The 17,368-nt window shown below is 30.5% G+C and overlaps 1 pseudogene; it reads left to right on the top strand.

Annotated features, from left to right (window-relative positions):
• Window positions 1-1,127: 1,127 nt before the first annotated feature.
• LOC121206488 (probable leucine-rich repeat receptor-like protein kinase At1g35710) lies at window positions 1,128-4,259 on the top strand (annotated as a pseudogene).
• Window positions 4,260-17,368: the final 13,109 nt, after the last annotated feature.

The raw sequence follows: 17,368 nt of genomic DNA, 5'->3' as shown, positions 1-17,368 counted from the left end.
AATTTGCAAATGTGAATACCAAATTAAGGTGGGATTGAATAAATTTATTTTGTTTTGATTAAATTCAAAATCGGTATTAAATTTGTGAGTGGGATGATTGGAAGTGATATTGTTGGGGTAATTTTTTTTAGTAAATTATACTATTAATCATTAAATTATAAAAAAAATTATTTTGGTCACTTAACTAAAAAGAAATTATAATTTTATTATAACATTTTCGAAATTGCTTTTTTCACCCAATTATAAAGTGACTTTTTTAGTTGGTAAAACAACAACTTAGTCTTCAAATTTCATACTTTCTATCAATTTAATCTTGATTATATTTAAAATAATAAAAATTTGAATTTCTTTTCAAAAACTTCGAAAACTCTAAAAATTAAAAATTATATAAAAGTAAATCAAAATAAAAAATAAATAAAGTGAGAGAAAATGGGGGAAATTTTTTTTAAACCCTCCAAAATTTATCTTTGTATTATTTGTCTAGAAATATTCAATACTCATTATTTAAAATAACATTGAAAAAATAAAAATATTAAGCAAAATTATTGGTTCTCTTTTTTTTACCTCTTCTTTCTTTAATATGGCTTTTTTTCTTATAAGAAAAAAAAATAAAATTAAAAATAAATTTTTTTTTTACAATTTGGGTTTTGAAAAAAATTAAATGATTTGAAATTTTGAGTTGAGTCTAAAAAAAATTTTTTTGTGGTGTTTTTTTTTTGTTTTTTGTTAAAAATTTGCCATCAGAGTCGATTTTACAAGCTTCTGTAATATCAGTCATGAATGTTCTTCAAGAACATGAAACTCAACTTAGAAGACATTACTAATTTGACTTCGAGAAACATGAAGGAAACATGTAATGACATATATATTTTTTATTTGACTGATTCAACAACATATTGAAGTTTTTATATTTTTTTAGTATTGTTTATATAATTTTTTATTTTTTAAAATAAATTTGAATTTTTTATATAGTATTATTATACCAAATGTGGCTTTTTAACATTGATGTGATATAAAGAACAATTAAAACAAGTTGATTAGTTTGGAAGTGAAGGTCTTCCATTACGGCTTGCCATCAGAAAGCCCATCACCCACGCAAAAACCACTAATGTCTTTATTTACAGTTTCTACTCTGAACACGTTTGGGATTTTGTGTATAATCATAAGAAAATCTAAACTACAACAGGCAGAGGGGTTGTACTTCAATCTTCAAAGACTAGATTTTAAAATTTTCCATATTTTGTGCTAGAATTTTCTCTCACTCAAGAATTTTTTAATAATTTTTAGATTTTAAAAGGTTTAATTAATTTTTTCAGTTAGTTTCAAAAAAATTTTAATTTACTTTTTTTTTCCAATATTTGTTACTAAAGACTTTGAAATTAATATATATCCAATAAAATTGAATCAGTTTTATATGTATTTAAATAAGCTAATGTTTGAGAATTGGAGTCCTCAACTTCATAGCTATGAAATCCTACTTTTACACTTCTATCCCTACCTTCTTTTTACTCTCTACAATTGTATTGACTGGTGGAATTACAAGAGCAACAAACGATGATTCTCAATGGCTGGCAGCAGAGGCAAAAGCCTTGATGAAAACAGGGTGGTGGAGTAATCATAGGAGAGTTGAAGACCATTGTATGTGGCCTGGTATCCGATGCAATGCTGGAAGTGTCGTCGAGATTGATCTTAGTGGCCATGGTCTGAATGGGAGCATAACACCTCAAATAGGAGAACTTTCAAAGCTCAAGTACCTCAACCTGTCTTGGAATAAACTTCTAGGTGAGTTACCTTATTCAATTGGAAACCTCACTCAATTGGCAGTGCTTGATGTTTCTTATAATTATATTCAATCCATTCCCAAGGCAATTCAGAAGATGGAGAACCTTGTTTCTCTAAATTTGTCATGGAATAGCCTTACAGGTAAGTTACCTTCTTCAATTGGAAACCTCACTCAATTGGTTGATCTTGATCTCTCAAACAACTGGCTTGTTGGTCCAATCCCATCTTCTGTCAGCAACTTAACCAATCTTGCCTCGTTGTACCTTCAAAGCAACAAACTTAATGGATCCATTCCACAAGAAATTTGGAGACTAAGGAATTTGGTTGCATTAGATCTATCCTCCAATAGGCTTGTTGGTCCAATCTCATCTTCTGTCAGCAACTTAACCAATCTTGCCTCGTTGTACCTTCAAAACAACAAACTTAATGGATCCATTCCACAAGAAATTGGGAGACTAAAGAATTTGGTTGCATTAGATCTATCCTCCAATAGGCCTGTTGGTCCAATCCCATCTTCTGTCAGCTACTTAACCAATCTTGCCTCTTTGTTCCTTCAAAGGAACCAACTTAACGGATCCATTCCACAAGAAATTGGGAGACTAAGGAAATTGGTTGCATTGGATCTATCCTCCAATATGCTTGTTGGTCCAATCCCATCTTCTGTCATCTACTTAGCCGATCTTGCCTCGTTGTTCCTTCAAAGGAACCAACTTAATGGATCCATTCCACAAGAAATTGGGAGACTAAGGAATTTGGTTTCATTCGATCTATCCTTCAATAGTCTTGTTGGTCCAATCCCATCTTCTGTCAGTTACTTAACCAATCTTGTCTCGTTGTTCCTTCAAAACAACCAACTTAATGGATCCATTCCACAAGAAATTGGGAGACTAACGAATTTGGTTGCATTGGATCTATCCTTCAATAGGCTTTCAGGTCACATCCCTTCCTCTCTGGGCCAGTTAACATATTCGGTCACTTTCTACCATAATAAGGGTTTATGTGGTTCCATTCAAGGCTTCCTTCCTTGCGCTTCATCCCCAACTGTAAATCGAGAAAGAAATAGCAAAGTCAACCGCAATCTGCCTGTCACTACTATTCTAGTTCCAACTTTGTTATTTTTTGTCTCTAACTTGTGCATTGGTGATATTCACCCTTTGCCGACGATATAGACCTAAAGCTTTGAAACATGATCCAAGTCCAACCAAAAATGGAGATTTATTTTGTATTTGGAATTTTGATGGAAAGATTGCATTTGAAGACATCATCAGAGCAACAGAGGATTTTGATATCAAATATTGCATTGGAACGGGTGGTTATGGCAGTGTTTACAGAGCAGTCTTACCAAGTGGCAAAGTTGTCGCCTTAAAAAAACCTCCACCGATTGGAAGCGGAGCAACCGGCTTACGACACAAGTTTCCGAAATGAGATCAAGTTTTTAACAGAAATACGACACAAGAACATCGTCAAGCTCCACGGATTTTGTCTCCACAACCGTTGCATGTTCTTGATTTATGAATATATGGAAAAGGGAAGCTTGTTTTATGCCTTGAGCATTGATGAGGAAGCTGTGGAATTGGATTGGACCAAAAGAGTGAACATTGTCAAAGGTGTCGCACATGCTCTATCTTACATGCATCATGATTGCAACCCTCCAATTGTTCATCGAGACATCTCAAGCAATAACATTTTGTTGAACTCTGAAATGGAAGCTTTTATTGCTGACTTTGGGACTGCAAGACTTCTTAATCCTGATACATCTAATCGAACTGTAATTGTTGGGACGTATGGATACATTGCCCCAGGTTCTGCAGCTTCACTCCCTTCTTTTCCTTTTTATTTAGTTTCTGCTGCTTATTGTTTCGAATTACATATTAGAATAACGAGGGAAACAAGTAGGAAAAACCAAATGAAGAAATATCAAATATAAATAAAAAAAAATTAATTCTAGATTAGAGGATTCAAATGCAAACATACATGCTGATTACAAAATATAAATTAACATGTATTTAATTATTTTTGTTGTTGTAATTACAGAACTTGCTTATTCATTGATCGTGACCGAAAAATGTGATGTTTATAGTTTTGGAGTGCTAGCGTTGGAAGTATTGATGGGAAAGCATCCTGGTGAATTATTGTCAACATTATCATCATCATCGTCTCGTGTCCAAAATTTCATGCTAAATGAAATTTTGGACCCTCGATTATGAACCCCGAGAAGTCGAAAAATGGCAGGAGACATCGCTTTTATTGCTGTCATTGCTTTTGCATGCTTACGAGCTAGACCCAAAGCTCGACCAACAATGAAATTAGTGTCTCAAGAATTCCTACACATCAATTCCCCAGTTGCAATGCCTCTTCATGAAATATCATTGATTGAGCTTAAGAATCATGAGATGTTTATGAGCGATGAAAATCACAAATAAAAAAATAATTTGAAGTGACAAGTAGAATTAATCTTCGCCAAGGCCCCTCATTGTTATTCATAGTTGCTTTCTTGTTTTCCTACAAAATGTTTAAAATTTTGGGTTCAAAGACATGACTTTTAATAATTACAACAATCAAGATTAATCTTCAACTTTAGTTAAAATATTTCTTTTTTAATTAATAATAAAATTAAATATAATAAACTTAGCTCAGTTGATGAATCTTGAAGTCAAAACTTAATTGAATTTAATTAATTACCTTCTCCACAACAGAGTACTTATTTGATTAAAATAATCAAATCACAAAATGAATTACATTATAAAAACAATTTTAATTCTCATATCAACTATCTTAATTTACATTAAATAAAAAATTTATTTAATTTCCATTGTTTTCAATTCTTTTTAGGTTTTGATTTTATTGAATATGGTTTAAATGACTTCTTTAAACAGAATCCACATTTTAATATAATTTTAGAAATAAGTTCAATTTTAATTTAATTTTAGAATTAAAATTAAAAGTTTGGTTCTAAATCCTGGTTTAAATTGAATCACATCTAGATTGTAGGGGTTGGAACAGAATTTTAAATCTTAAGGGGTCAAACTGATTTTTTTTTTTTGCTTTCAAAATTGGTTTTTTATTTTTTTTAATTTGCAAATTTGAACACCAAATTAAGGTGGGATTAAATAAAATTTATTTACTGATTTTAGACTCATTTAAACTCAAATTTACTGATTAATGATTTCTTTTTTTAGTTTTGATGTCCCAAGCTTTTAATATAATAATATTTAAATTGAATTTTTATTTATATTTCCTAAATCATTTGATGAAAATATGATTAGAAATTTTATCAAATATTTTCAAAGCATTTCAAAGACCTGTAAAAATGTCTAAAAATATGTTTTAAATGTGTTTTAGCTTATCTAAATATTTTTATCCAATACTAAAATATTTAAAGTATTTTAAACTCATTTTATACAAGCTTAAAAAGAAATATTAATACCCTAATTTAATTGTATCGGTACAACTAGGACAATAAGCAAAATTGTGAAACCCTAAAGAAAGTATTGATGCTTCTGAACTGTATCGGTACAGATTGACTTGTACCTATATTATAAGCTCCAACAACTACTATTTTCAAACACTAAAACATTACAGTTGACAACGTTACAACATTAAATTTATAATAATAATAATAATAATAATAATAATAATAATAATAATATGCGAATGGAAAAATGTAATAATCTTTAAGAATAGAATAATACAAACAACAAGTATTTAAATAAAGAAAATATAAACATTACAAATTTTAATATGTATATAAAGAATATAAGATAATAAATAAATAAACATAACATATAAAATATATCAAGGGTTAGAAATTAAACAGCTAAGGATTAAATTGTAATTTAGACGAAATTTAGGTATAGATTTTAAAAAAAGAAAGGAAATGGCAGATTGAAGGGCTAAAATAAAACGCACGCAAAGGTGCAGGGACTAGATGGGAAATTATTCCCAGTCCTCAGAGTGCGCCGTTTTATAATGGACCGAAATTAAACAAAAATAAAATTATGTGGCAAAATTTTAAATACATAAAACATGGATAGGGCTAGATTGAAAAGTATAAAAAATGTGGAAGGATTAAAGCAGAAAATAACCCATTTTGCTTAAAACCACGCGGATCCCATCCGTGCTGATTGGGTCTCGAGTCGGCCCAGGTCGGTCAAAACGACGCCGTTTTAGGCATCTGAGGCCAGTCCCAAAATAGCACCGTTTTAAGGGGCTATTAAAGTCAACAATTTCAAAAAAAATCATTCCAACTGTGTTTTAAAAAAATTCTTTTTCTTCGTTTTTTTTCTTTGAAACACGCCCCAAGTCTGGCCATGGAGTCGTCGTGAGCCCGCCGTGGGCCACCAGTCATCAGCAACGACAGTCGTTGCCTCCGGTGGCCAAAGAGAGAAAAAAAAAGTCTTTTTAACCTTCACCTTTTAAAATCTCTTTTTTAAAACCCTTTAACCCCCTTTTCTTAAAACTTGATTTGAAACAAAATGCCAAAACCCTAGAAAATTTAAGAAACCTTTCGATTTTCGGTCACCCCAATGAGGTTTTCAGCGAACCACCACGAGTCCAGCCACCTTCCAAGCCAAAGAAGTCTCCAGCAAAGGCAGTGAAGGTAAAGGTTTTTGTATTTTATATATATATATATATACACACACACACACGATATGTTTAAGAAAAAAAAATATATAAAAGAAAAAATACCTTTCTTAAAAACTATTGTGAGTTTTTTTTATATTTCTTCCCCTCCAAAATTATATTGATTGTGGTGGCTTTTATAGTAAAATAATACATTAGATTTTTGGTTTTTCTATGTATTTTCTATTGTTTCTACTCTGTCTTTTTGCTACTGTCTCTGCGTATGGTTTCTGTCCTTTGATCCTTTTGCAGGTCTGGCGCTTAGTCAATGGAGGAGAGAAAGGTGGACCTTTTGCTACTTTGGTGAAACAGCGGCAAAAAGGGTGTCAGGCCTCGGGATGAAGAGCGTTGATGTGGCAAAAGGGCAACGGCACCAGAAACCCTTGAAAGTTTTTAAATGTTTTGGGCCATTGACCTTCCTTTTCATTTAGGCTTGTAATTTATTTTTCTATTCATTTGTAAATTGAATTGGTGTTGTAACTTGGACTTTGGACTTATTTTTATTTTTGTTTTTGTTTTTGATTTTTGTTTAGGGCCACAACTAGTATTTTTCAAGGCATCAATTATAAATAATTAAGACACATGGTTTCAAATGTCTATTTATAAACGTGTGATCCGAGTTAAAATATAGAAGTAACGTATTGCTGACTTTAATTTCAAAACTGGAAATATATCGAACCCTATTTAAAACCATATATTTAACTTCAGCTTGGTAGCTCATACAAAACACCAAAGCCTGATTTAACCACATAGTTACAAAATCATAAAATTTTTAAAACTATTAATTTTTTATTAAAAAAATAATATCGATCCATTAAAATCTAATAATTATAAGATCTAAAAAATAATGACCCCTACTCATTTATTGAGTTGGTATAGTTATTTTTTAATAAAAATATCATTTTAAAAATTCTACAATTTTTTAAAATTATAATTTTTATGATATTTTTTTTATAATTTTTAGAATTTAAAGGACTTGATTAATTTTTTTTTTAATTTAGTACTAAATTTCTTTTTACCCTTTTACCTTGTTAGTTTTAAAAGTTTCTAATTTAGAGTAGCAGTTTTTTTCCCAATAATTTATTACTAGAGACTTTGAAATTAATATATATATATATATATCCAATCAAATTAAATCAGTTTTATATGTATATAAATAAGTTAATGTTTGAGAATTGGAGTGCAGCTTCAGCCCTCAACTTCATAGCTATGAAATCCTACCCTTAAACTTGTATCCCTACCTTCTTTTTACTCTCTATAATTGTAATCACTAGTGGAATTATAAGAGCATCAAACGATGATTCTCAATGGCTGGCAGCAGAGGCAAAAGCCTTGAGGGAAACAGGATGGTGGAGTAATTACAAAATTACACAATTTCATTCTAATTTCATGCTAGCCGAATTTCATATAGCTTCATAGCAGTCCAAAACTTTTGTTTATTTCACCTTTTAACCACTCAAATAGTATAATTCACAATTTAATCCATTTTTGACATGTCAAAAATCACTTTACAAACATAATTTAACTTTTAACAAGCTTTCATATTTCAACATTAAACATTCAAGAGCTCAACACTCATCAATGGCATTTCACAAAATCATGAACACATTCAAAAATTAAGACATGGGCTAGATAGTACTCAAAGCAACGATCACAAAAATGTAAAAATTATCAAAAATCGAGTTAGAAAACACTTACATGCACAAGTACTAAGGCCGAATGCTTCAAATGTAACAATCGAGTCTTTCTTTTTCTTATTTTCGACAGACCACCGTGAACATGAAGCTAAATTTGATTTTTGTTTTATTTTATTAACTATTACACACAATTGACCATTTTGCCCATGACTTATTTCACCAACTAATGTCCATCATTATCCACCATTAAAATTAATGGTATAATTTACATGTAAGGACCTTTAATTTAATACTTCATAGCTATTAGGCACTTTAACAAATAGTATGCAACTTTTACACTTTACGAGATTAGGTCCTTTTTCGTAATTACGCATTCAAACGTTAAAATTATTTCACGAAACTTTCACACATAGCAATTAACATGCTGTAAACACCAAAAATAATATTAAAATAATTTATGACCTTGAATTTGTGGTCCCAAAACTACTGTTTCAACTTAGCTAAAACTGAGCTGTTACAGAAGTTCTACGGTTGCAAGCAATAATGATCCACAGCCCTAAAGGACAAGTATTTCAACAATAAATTGAGGATATATTGGGTTGAATGAATTGAAATGGTCAAATGGATTGTTTTAGTATGTGTTTGGGATGTTTTGGTGTAGGTAAAGTTGAGCATTTGTGCACAAGATAGGTAAGTTTGGACAAAGCTCGAAATAGGTATCAAATGGCTCAAATTTTGCCAAAAATAGAATCTTCCTCCCAAAGACTATACTTCCTCTTTGCAACGTTGATCGACAATATATGACGTCGCAACGTCGACTGTTCTGATGTTGTGACGTGACAAACTATTTGGCGATGTCACGACATGGAAGTGATGACATCATGACGTTGATATTAAAGTTTTGAAACTTTGGAATTTTGTCCTATTTCATGCTCGGGCCAACAAAAAAGCTTTCATAAGTTTGATTAAGGCTCGAAATTGATTATATATCGTAATATGAAAGTTTTTATAATGTGAATGAATGTTTGAATGATTTATTTGATGGTAGTTGCTCCAACAATGGATGTGACATCCTATAGCTTGGACCTAGCAATCGGGTCGGGCGAGGTGTTACAAGAATAGTGGAGAAGGTATTTCGATTGAAAGTCAAGAACGATATAGACAGGGGCGAAGCCAGTGGTCTGGCATGGGCCCCCGCCCCCACTAAAATGTAAAATTGCTCTTTTGGCCTTTAAAATTTTTTAAAATTTTTAAATTAGCCAAGGTAAAATTGTACTTTGGCCCCCCCTAAAATTATAAAAATTCTATTTAATCCTTTACAAATTATAAAGATATAAACTATAAAAAATTAAAATTTTATCCAGCCCCCTCTAAAATTTTGTTCTGGCTTCGCCCCTGGATATAGATCCATCTCACTCAAAGCATAGGTACTTTTCAAGAAAAGTTTATTGCTATAAATATCATATAGTGACTTCGTTTTCAAAATTTTAATTTTTCACTATGACTGAAAACTATTTTCCTAAACCAGATTTTTCCAACAAATGGTGCAAGTTTTCGAGCTAGTTACCACCCACCTTTTTCTTCCTCCCACCAACCTATTGTTTCTTTTTTCTCCTCATTCACTCAATGTGCCTTCTCTCTTTTCAATTTGTAGATCTGTTTTGTGGGTATCTTCACTACCTTCACAAGTTGTGATGGACAGGTGAAGATGTTTGTCGTCGCTGAACCTCTACCGGCCACTAACAGTTTCTTTTGGCAAGTGGATTAATTGTAGATATTTGAATGATGGCTCTCCATCTGCTTCTTAATTTGTATATGTTTTGAGAGTGTTTCAGAAAAATAAATTTTTCCATGAGTCGCTTTGGACCTGTGTTGTCTTAAGTTTTATTTTTTTGTTGTTTGTTTTCCATTGTTTAATAAGTCTTTACTTTTGAATGTTTTTGTCTTGTCTTGTACAAGTTTTTATTCTTGCTTACACATTTAGTCTTACTTTTACAAGTCCTTTTAGGGATTATTTTATCGTCATCCTCTCTAGTTTGGTGGATGCTCGGCTTTTTGTCGATTTTGCCCACCAATTTGGACCATCTGATGCTGCTTTCCTACCATGATAGTTGATTACAATCACTTAAAATATGTTGTGCTTGAGTTGTGACAAAGTCGATTGTCAATGTGTCATAATGTTCTATTGATACTAAGGTTATCGTGTTGTTGGAGCTTATCTTTCACTGCCGACGAGTGTTTGTTGTTTTTTTTTCCTTTTCCCAAATGATATGATCTCATTCATCGAATAAATTAAAGATTTTTTTCTTCAATTTTAATGAGTTTAGTTTTTGTTTTTAAATAAACTGAAAGAAAAAAAATAAAAATTAGAAAAAAGTGATGGAATAGTAACCAAGAAATTAGTGTTAAGATGGAAGTCAATTTAATCAAGTGTGTTCTTTGTATATATTTTGGTTTGACCCCAGTGGTTACGGCTTGGCATGAGAACCCTATGACCCATGCGGAAACCATCGTTGTCTTTACAAGCAGCATTCCTAGAAACTAGATAGAAACTATTAGCTATATTCAAAATTTCTCCACCGAGTAAATCAACATTTGTTTAATAATGCATATTATGATTTTAAAAGATGTTTTAGACCCATGTTATGTTAATTTTTATTTTTTCCATTGTTTAATAAGTCTTCACTTTGGAAAGTTTTTATCTTGTCTTATACAAGTTTTTTAGTCTTACTTATTCATGTAGTCTTCCTTTTAGAAGTGATTTTAGGGAGGGTTTTGTCATCATTCTCTTTAGTTTGGTAGATGCTCAGTTCTTTTGTCGATTCTGCCCGCTGCTTTAAACCATCCGAGGCTGATTTCCTATTGTGATAGTTATTTGCAATCTCTCTAGATATGTTGAGCTTGAGTTGTGATAAAGCCGATTGCCAGTGTGTAATAATGTTCTATTGATATTGAGGCTAAAGCTTTTGCCGTGTTGTTGGAGCTTGTCCTTCACCGCTGACAAGTGTTTGTTGTTTCTTTTTTTTTTCTCGAATTTTGTGATCTTATTCATGGAATGAATTAATTTTTTTTTCTTTTAATTTTAATGAATTTAGCTTTTGTTTAAAAAGAAATTGAAAGGAAAAAAGTGATGGAACACTAACCAAGAAATTGGTGTTTGAATAAAGATGAAGATGGAAGTGAATTTAACGAAGTGTATTGCTTAGGAAGTCAAGGTCTTCCTTGTATATTTGGTTTGAGCCCAGTGGTTACGGATTGCCATGAGAAGCCTATGACCCACGTGGAAGCCATTATTGTCTTCACAAGCAATATTCCTCGAAACTTGATAGAAACCATTAACCATTATTGTCAACATATTACACTCTCCACCAAGTAAGTCAACGTTGGTTTAAGCATGCATATTATGCTCGCACTTCTAACATGGAGCCCTTGATGGAATTTAAGTCTTCTAACTTTGTGCTTCAATCTACACAAAATCAATTTATTTGATTACTCTCATTTAAGTAGTTAGTAGAAAATGAGTTTCACATATACCAAAAAATGTTATTTAAGCATTAGAAAATTAAGTAGTCATAAAACATGTTTGGTATATATCAACAAGTGTTGTGTGTAATTGTAAGACACATTATACTTTTAAAAGAGAATATTTGCTCAATCTTAGAGACAATATTGTTGAAAGGGGTGTTCATGAACTCCGAACATGGACTGCAAAACAGACATGTAGAATTTGTGAGATAAATGAAAATTTTGAAGTTTAAAGGTAAAATATTCAAAAGATAATGTTAAAAGAAATAAAATAAAATAAAAGATTCTACATTAAGTGATAAGTAACTCTTTATCTATTTATCATTTTTCTTACTTCATTATTGAAACAAATTCTATAATTTATTTTTTTATCGAACATGCTTTAAAAATTAAGTGAATAACAATATTAAATTTTAGATGATTTAGTTTTTTTCAATTGATTGTCAAACAATGGCAAAGTTAAATCTTAATTTGGTTTTAGAATTAAAATTAAAATTAAAAGTTTGGTTTTAGATCAAGGGGTTAGAACAAAATTTTAAACCATAAGGGGACAAGTTGAGTTATTTTTAAAGTTTGGTTATTTTAGTTTGTATAATAATAATTTAGACGTAAGATTTTATGATTGCTATCAATTTGATCATGATTATATTTAAAATAATAAAAAAGGGAATTCTTTTTAAAAACTTAAAAAATTAAAAAAATTAAAAATTATATAAAAGTGAATATTTAGTAATATTTTTCTAAAAATAATATAAGAGTGGATTTTTCAAGTATTTGCAATATTGATTTTGGATGTTCTTCAAAAGCATGAAACTCGACTAGAGAATATTACTAATTGAGTTTCAAGAAATCAATTACAACCTTTAACGTTGGTGTGATAGAAAAAAACAATATAAGAAAATGTTTTGTCAAGCATTGCTATTTCTAGACCCATTGATATAAACATGTAGGTAAATGTTAGATAAAGACTAGCAAAGACTTTGAACTTTCAAGTCAACAATGGTCGATTGATCTCTTATGGACATGGTTTTTAGTTGTTCTACAAGTTTTTTCAGGGCATCAATTGTAAATAATTAAGAGATATGATAGAATGTGGAATTACTAACTTTTATTGTCGAACGGGAATATATGATTTCAACGCATTACTAAATTTAGAAATCAATTTGAAAAAATATTTTGATAATATAGCATGTATATATATTACATAAAGTTGAATATTATATGATATACTCCTTTATGATATAATTACAGGTCCTATGCCAACAGTTGCTGGAAATTTGAAAAATCTTGTGAGTTTAGATATAACAACAAACAAATTGGTTGGTCCAATCTTACATCACTTTATGGAGTGGTACTAGTAAAATAAAAAAGCATCGCATTTTATCACCTTCTTAGATGCTTCATTTCAACAAAGAAAAACATAACATATTGTTGGAGTTGTGACTTGAAACAAAGTAATTACAGCAAAGTCTTAAGCTTTAAGCAATAGTGACTTGCTGAACAAACAAGAAACTCGGGCTAGAAGAACAAGAAAAGAAAGCTTAATTTGAAGCAGAAACAAGAAGAAAATTCAATGAAAAATGATTCATTGATAATTTGAAAAGTAAAACATTACATATATGAAGTAATTAACTTGTCAAAATACAGAAAGTGTTACTTAAACACACCTAACTCGACTAACAATGTCTTGAAACTTATAAAACATTACTTGCAGACTTGGTTAAGCTGATTTATCAAATCTATCAGCACCAAATTACAACAAATTCATTACAAACTTAGTTCAATTGTAACTAAAACAAGACATCATCAAAATATCAAAATGACAGCTGCATGTGCTTTAGCTGCTAACTTCATGGCTCGATCTCAAGGGCTGCATGTAAGCCAACTTCTAACACTCCTCCTTGACTTCCATGCTGCAAACTCCCAACTTGGCTCTCAAATTCTTGAACCTTGACACGCAAAGAGGCTTTGTCAAGATATCTGCTAACTGATCTTCAGAACTGCAATGAACCAGTCTGATTTCTTGAGATTGTTCCATTCCCCTAACAAAATAAAACTTGATCTTAAAATGTTTTGTTTTCCCATGAAACACTGGATTCTTTGCAATTGCAACAGCAGATTGGTTGTCACATCTGATCTATGTTGCTTCTCTTTAATGCAAGTTCATATCTGCCATGATCTTCCTTAACCAAGTTGCTTGGTTAACTGAGCTGCTACATATTCTGCTTCAACTGTTGATTGAGCAACAATAGTTTGCTTCTTTGAACTCTAGCAAAAAATTGCTGAACCAAGGGTAAACAGATACCCTGAGGTGCTTTTCATGTCATCTATCGATCCTGCCCAATCACTGTCATCAGCAAAACCAAAGAGTTTCATGCTGTCAACCTTGGTAAACATCATCCCAAATTTACTTCCAACAGGCTTCTTCTTTTTTTCCTAATAATTTGTTACTAAAGACTTTGAAATTAATATATACCCAATAAAATTAAATCAATTTTTTTATGTATTTAAATAAGGTAAAGTTTTTTTTTGTAGGTATCTTCGTTGTTTTCATAAGCTGTGATGGATAAATAACGGCACTTATCGCCGATGAACCTCCACTGGCCACCAACTGTTTCTTTTGGAATGTGTGTTGACTGTAGATACTCGAATAATGGCTTTTCATCAGCTTCTTAATTTGTTTTTATTTTGAGAGTATTTTAGAATAACAAATATTTTGCAAGTTGCATTGGACCCGTGTTATCTTAAGTTTTTTTTTGTTATTTTCCATTGCTTAATATGTCTTCATTTTTAAAAGTTTTTCTTGTCTTGTACATGTTTTTTAGTCTTGCTTTTAGAAGTGATTTTAGGGAGGGTTTTTTCATTGTCCTCTCTAGTTTGGTAGATGCTCGGTTCTTTTATCGATTTTGCCTGCCACTTTAGACTATTTGGAGCTGATTTCCTATCGTTATAGTTGCTTGCAATATCTTCATATTTGTTACACTTGAGTTGTGATAAAGCCGATTATTAGCGAGCCATAATGTTCTGTTGATGTTGAGGCTAAAGCCTTTGTCGTGTTGTTGGAACTTGTCCTTCACCGCCGACGAGTGTTTGTTAATTCTTTTTCTTTTTCCCAAATTATATAATCCTATTTATAGAATGAATTAATGAATTTTTATTTTCAATTTTAATGAGATTAGTTTTTGTTTTAAAGAAATTGAAAGGGAAAAATTAAAATTAGAAAAAGGTGATGGAACACTAGCCAAGAAATTGGTGTTTGAATAAAAATGAAGATGGAAGTGAATTTAACCAAGTGTATTGCTTAGAAAAAGAAGTTTGAGCCCAGTCGTTACGGGTTGCCATGAGAAGCCTATGACCCACGTGCAAACCATTATTGTCCTCACAAGCAGCATTCCTCGAAACTAGATAGAAACCATTAACCATATTCAGAATTTCTCCAAAGTAAGTCAACATATTACACTCTCCACCGAGTAAGTTAACGTTGATTTAAGCATGCATATTATTCTTACACTAGTGTTGATTTTAGCACACTATACTCTCAAGAGAGAATGTAGGTTTAATCTTAGAGACAATATTGTTTAGGTTTAATTTTAGAGACAACATTATTTAAAGGGGTATTTATGAAATCAGAACATGGACCGTAAAATAAACATGTAAAATTTTTGAAATAAATGAAATTTTTAAAATTTTAAAGGTAAAATATTTAAAAGATAATGTGAAAAGAAATAAAATAAGATAAAAGATTCTACATTAAGTGATATACTTGTCATTTTTCATACTTGAAAAAAATTCTATAACTTGATTTATTATTATTATTATAGATTATCAAACATGATTAAAAAGTTAATTGACTAAAAATAAGATCTAAATGATTTAGTTTTTTCTTTCAATCATTATTTTTTTTAGAATTAAATCTTAATTTTATTTTTAGAATTACAATTAAAAATTTGGCTTTAAATCAGGGGCTAAATTAAATCTCATCTAGATTTTTGGGGTTAGAACAGAATTTTAAACCATAAGGGGACAAGAAATTATTATTTTATTACTAACATTTTCGAAATTGTTTTTTTCACCCAATTATAAAGTGACTTTTTTAGTTGGTAAAACAACAATTTAGTCTTCAAATTTCATACTTTCTATCAATTTAATCTTGATTATATTTGAAATAATAAAAATTTGAATTTCTTTTTAAAAACTTGGAAAACTCTAAAAATTAAAAATTATATAAAAGTAAATAAAAATTAAAAATAAATAAAGTGAAAGAAAATGGGGGAAATTTTTTTTAAACCCTCCAAAATTTATCTTTGTATTATTTGTCTAGAAATATTCAATACTCATTATTTAAAATAACATTGAAAAAATAAAAACATTAAGCAAAATTATTGGTTCTCTATTTTTTACCTCTTCTTTCCTTAAGATTGCTTTTTTTGTTATAAGAAAAGAAAAAAAATTAAGAATATAATTTGTTAAAAATTTTGGGGTATATATTTTTTTTGGTTAAAAATTTGATATCAAAGTCGATTTCACAAGCTTCTATAATAGTCCTGGATGCTCTTCAAGAGCATAAAACTCGACTTGGAAGATATTACTAATTTGGCTTCGAGAAATATTGAGGAACCATGTAATGATACTTTTTTTTTGACCTATTTTTTATTTGAATGATAATTATTTCTCATACATATTAATTCTTCAACAACAACATATTGAAGTTTTATATTTTTTAGTATTGTTATATAGAATTTTCTATTTTTTTTAAATAAATTTGAATTTTTTATAATTTTTGTATAGTATTATTATACCAAATGTGGCTTTTTAACATTGATGTGATATAAAAAACAATTAAAACAAGTTGATTAGTTTGGAAGTGAAGGTTTTCCATTACGGCTTGCCATCAGAAAGCCCATGACCCACGCAAAATCCACTAATGTCTTCATTTACAGTTTCTACCCTGAACACGTTTGGGATTTTGTGTATAATCATAAGAAAATCTAATCTACAAATGGCAGAGGGCTTGTACTTCAATCTTCAAAGACTAGATTTTAAAATTTTCCATATTTTGTGCTATTATTTTCTCTCACTCAAGGTATTTCTGATTTTTTTAATAATTTTTAGATTTTAAAAGGTTTAATTAATTTTTTTAGTTAGTTCCAAAAAAAAAATTAATTTACTTTTTTTTCCCAATATTTGTTACTGTATAAGCCCAAATTGCCCGGGCCCGATGTTAAACATTTACAAATTAAACCCAAAACCCCTAACCCATTTACTTTATAAATGACCCGGGCCCAAATACATAATAATTCCCTAAACCACATAATGCGATGCGTGAAAATAGTCAGGTAGGGACAAAAAGGGTACTTCACATTTATTTATTTCAAAGGTAACAAACAAAAAAAGTTAAACAAGAATAGTAAAAAGTATCATAAAGAGGAAGGGGATTGCATTCAACGGATACAAATGCTCTAGATATTCAGCTCATGAACTCTTCCACGTTCTTAATCAAGAATCTTTTCAAGCACGTCTTATTGTGCAGAAGATTTCGAGCTTTTAAAATGCTTCAAATACTGTAGTCTCGCTATTTGACCCACTGTTCAAAACGCCTTGCTCGTTAAGCCCAGTGTTTGTTTCATTAGGACGCCCTTTCGGGTTTTCATCCTAATCTTTCGTGTTAATCAAGACGCCCTTTTCGGGTTTTCACCTTGATCTCTTTTTTTTTAGATGCCCTTTTCGGGTTTTCATCTTGATTTTCATTTTCTTCAAGCATAATATTTCTTTACAGCATCTGAGTTCACTAGATTCGGTAA

Source organism: Gossypium hirsutum, chromosome A09, assembly GCF_007990345.1.
Source record: "Gossypium hirsutum isolate 1008001.06 chromosome A09, Gossypium_hirsutum_v2.1, whole genome shotgun sequence".
Lineage (NCBI taxonomy): Eukaryota > Viridiplantae > Streptophyta > Magnoliopsida > Malvales > Malvaceae > Gossypium > Gossypium hirsutum.
This window is presented reverse-complemented; position numbering and strand designations above follow the sequence as displayed.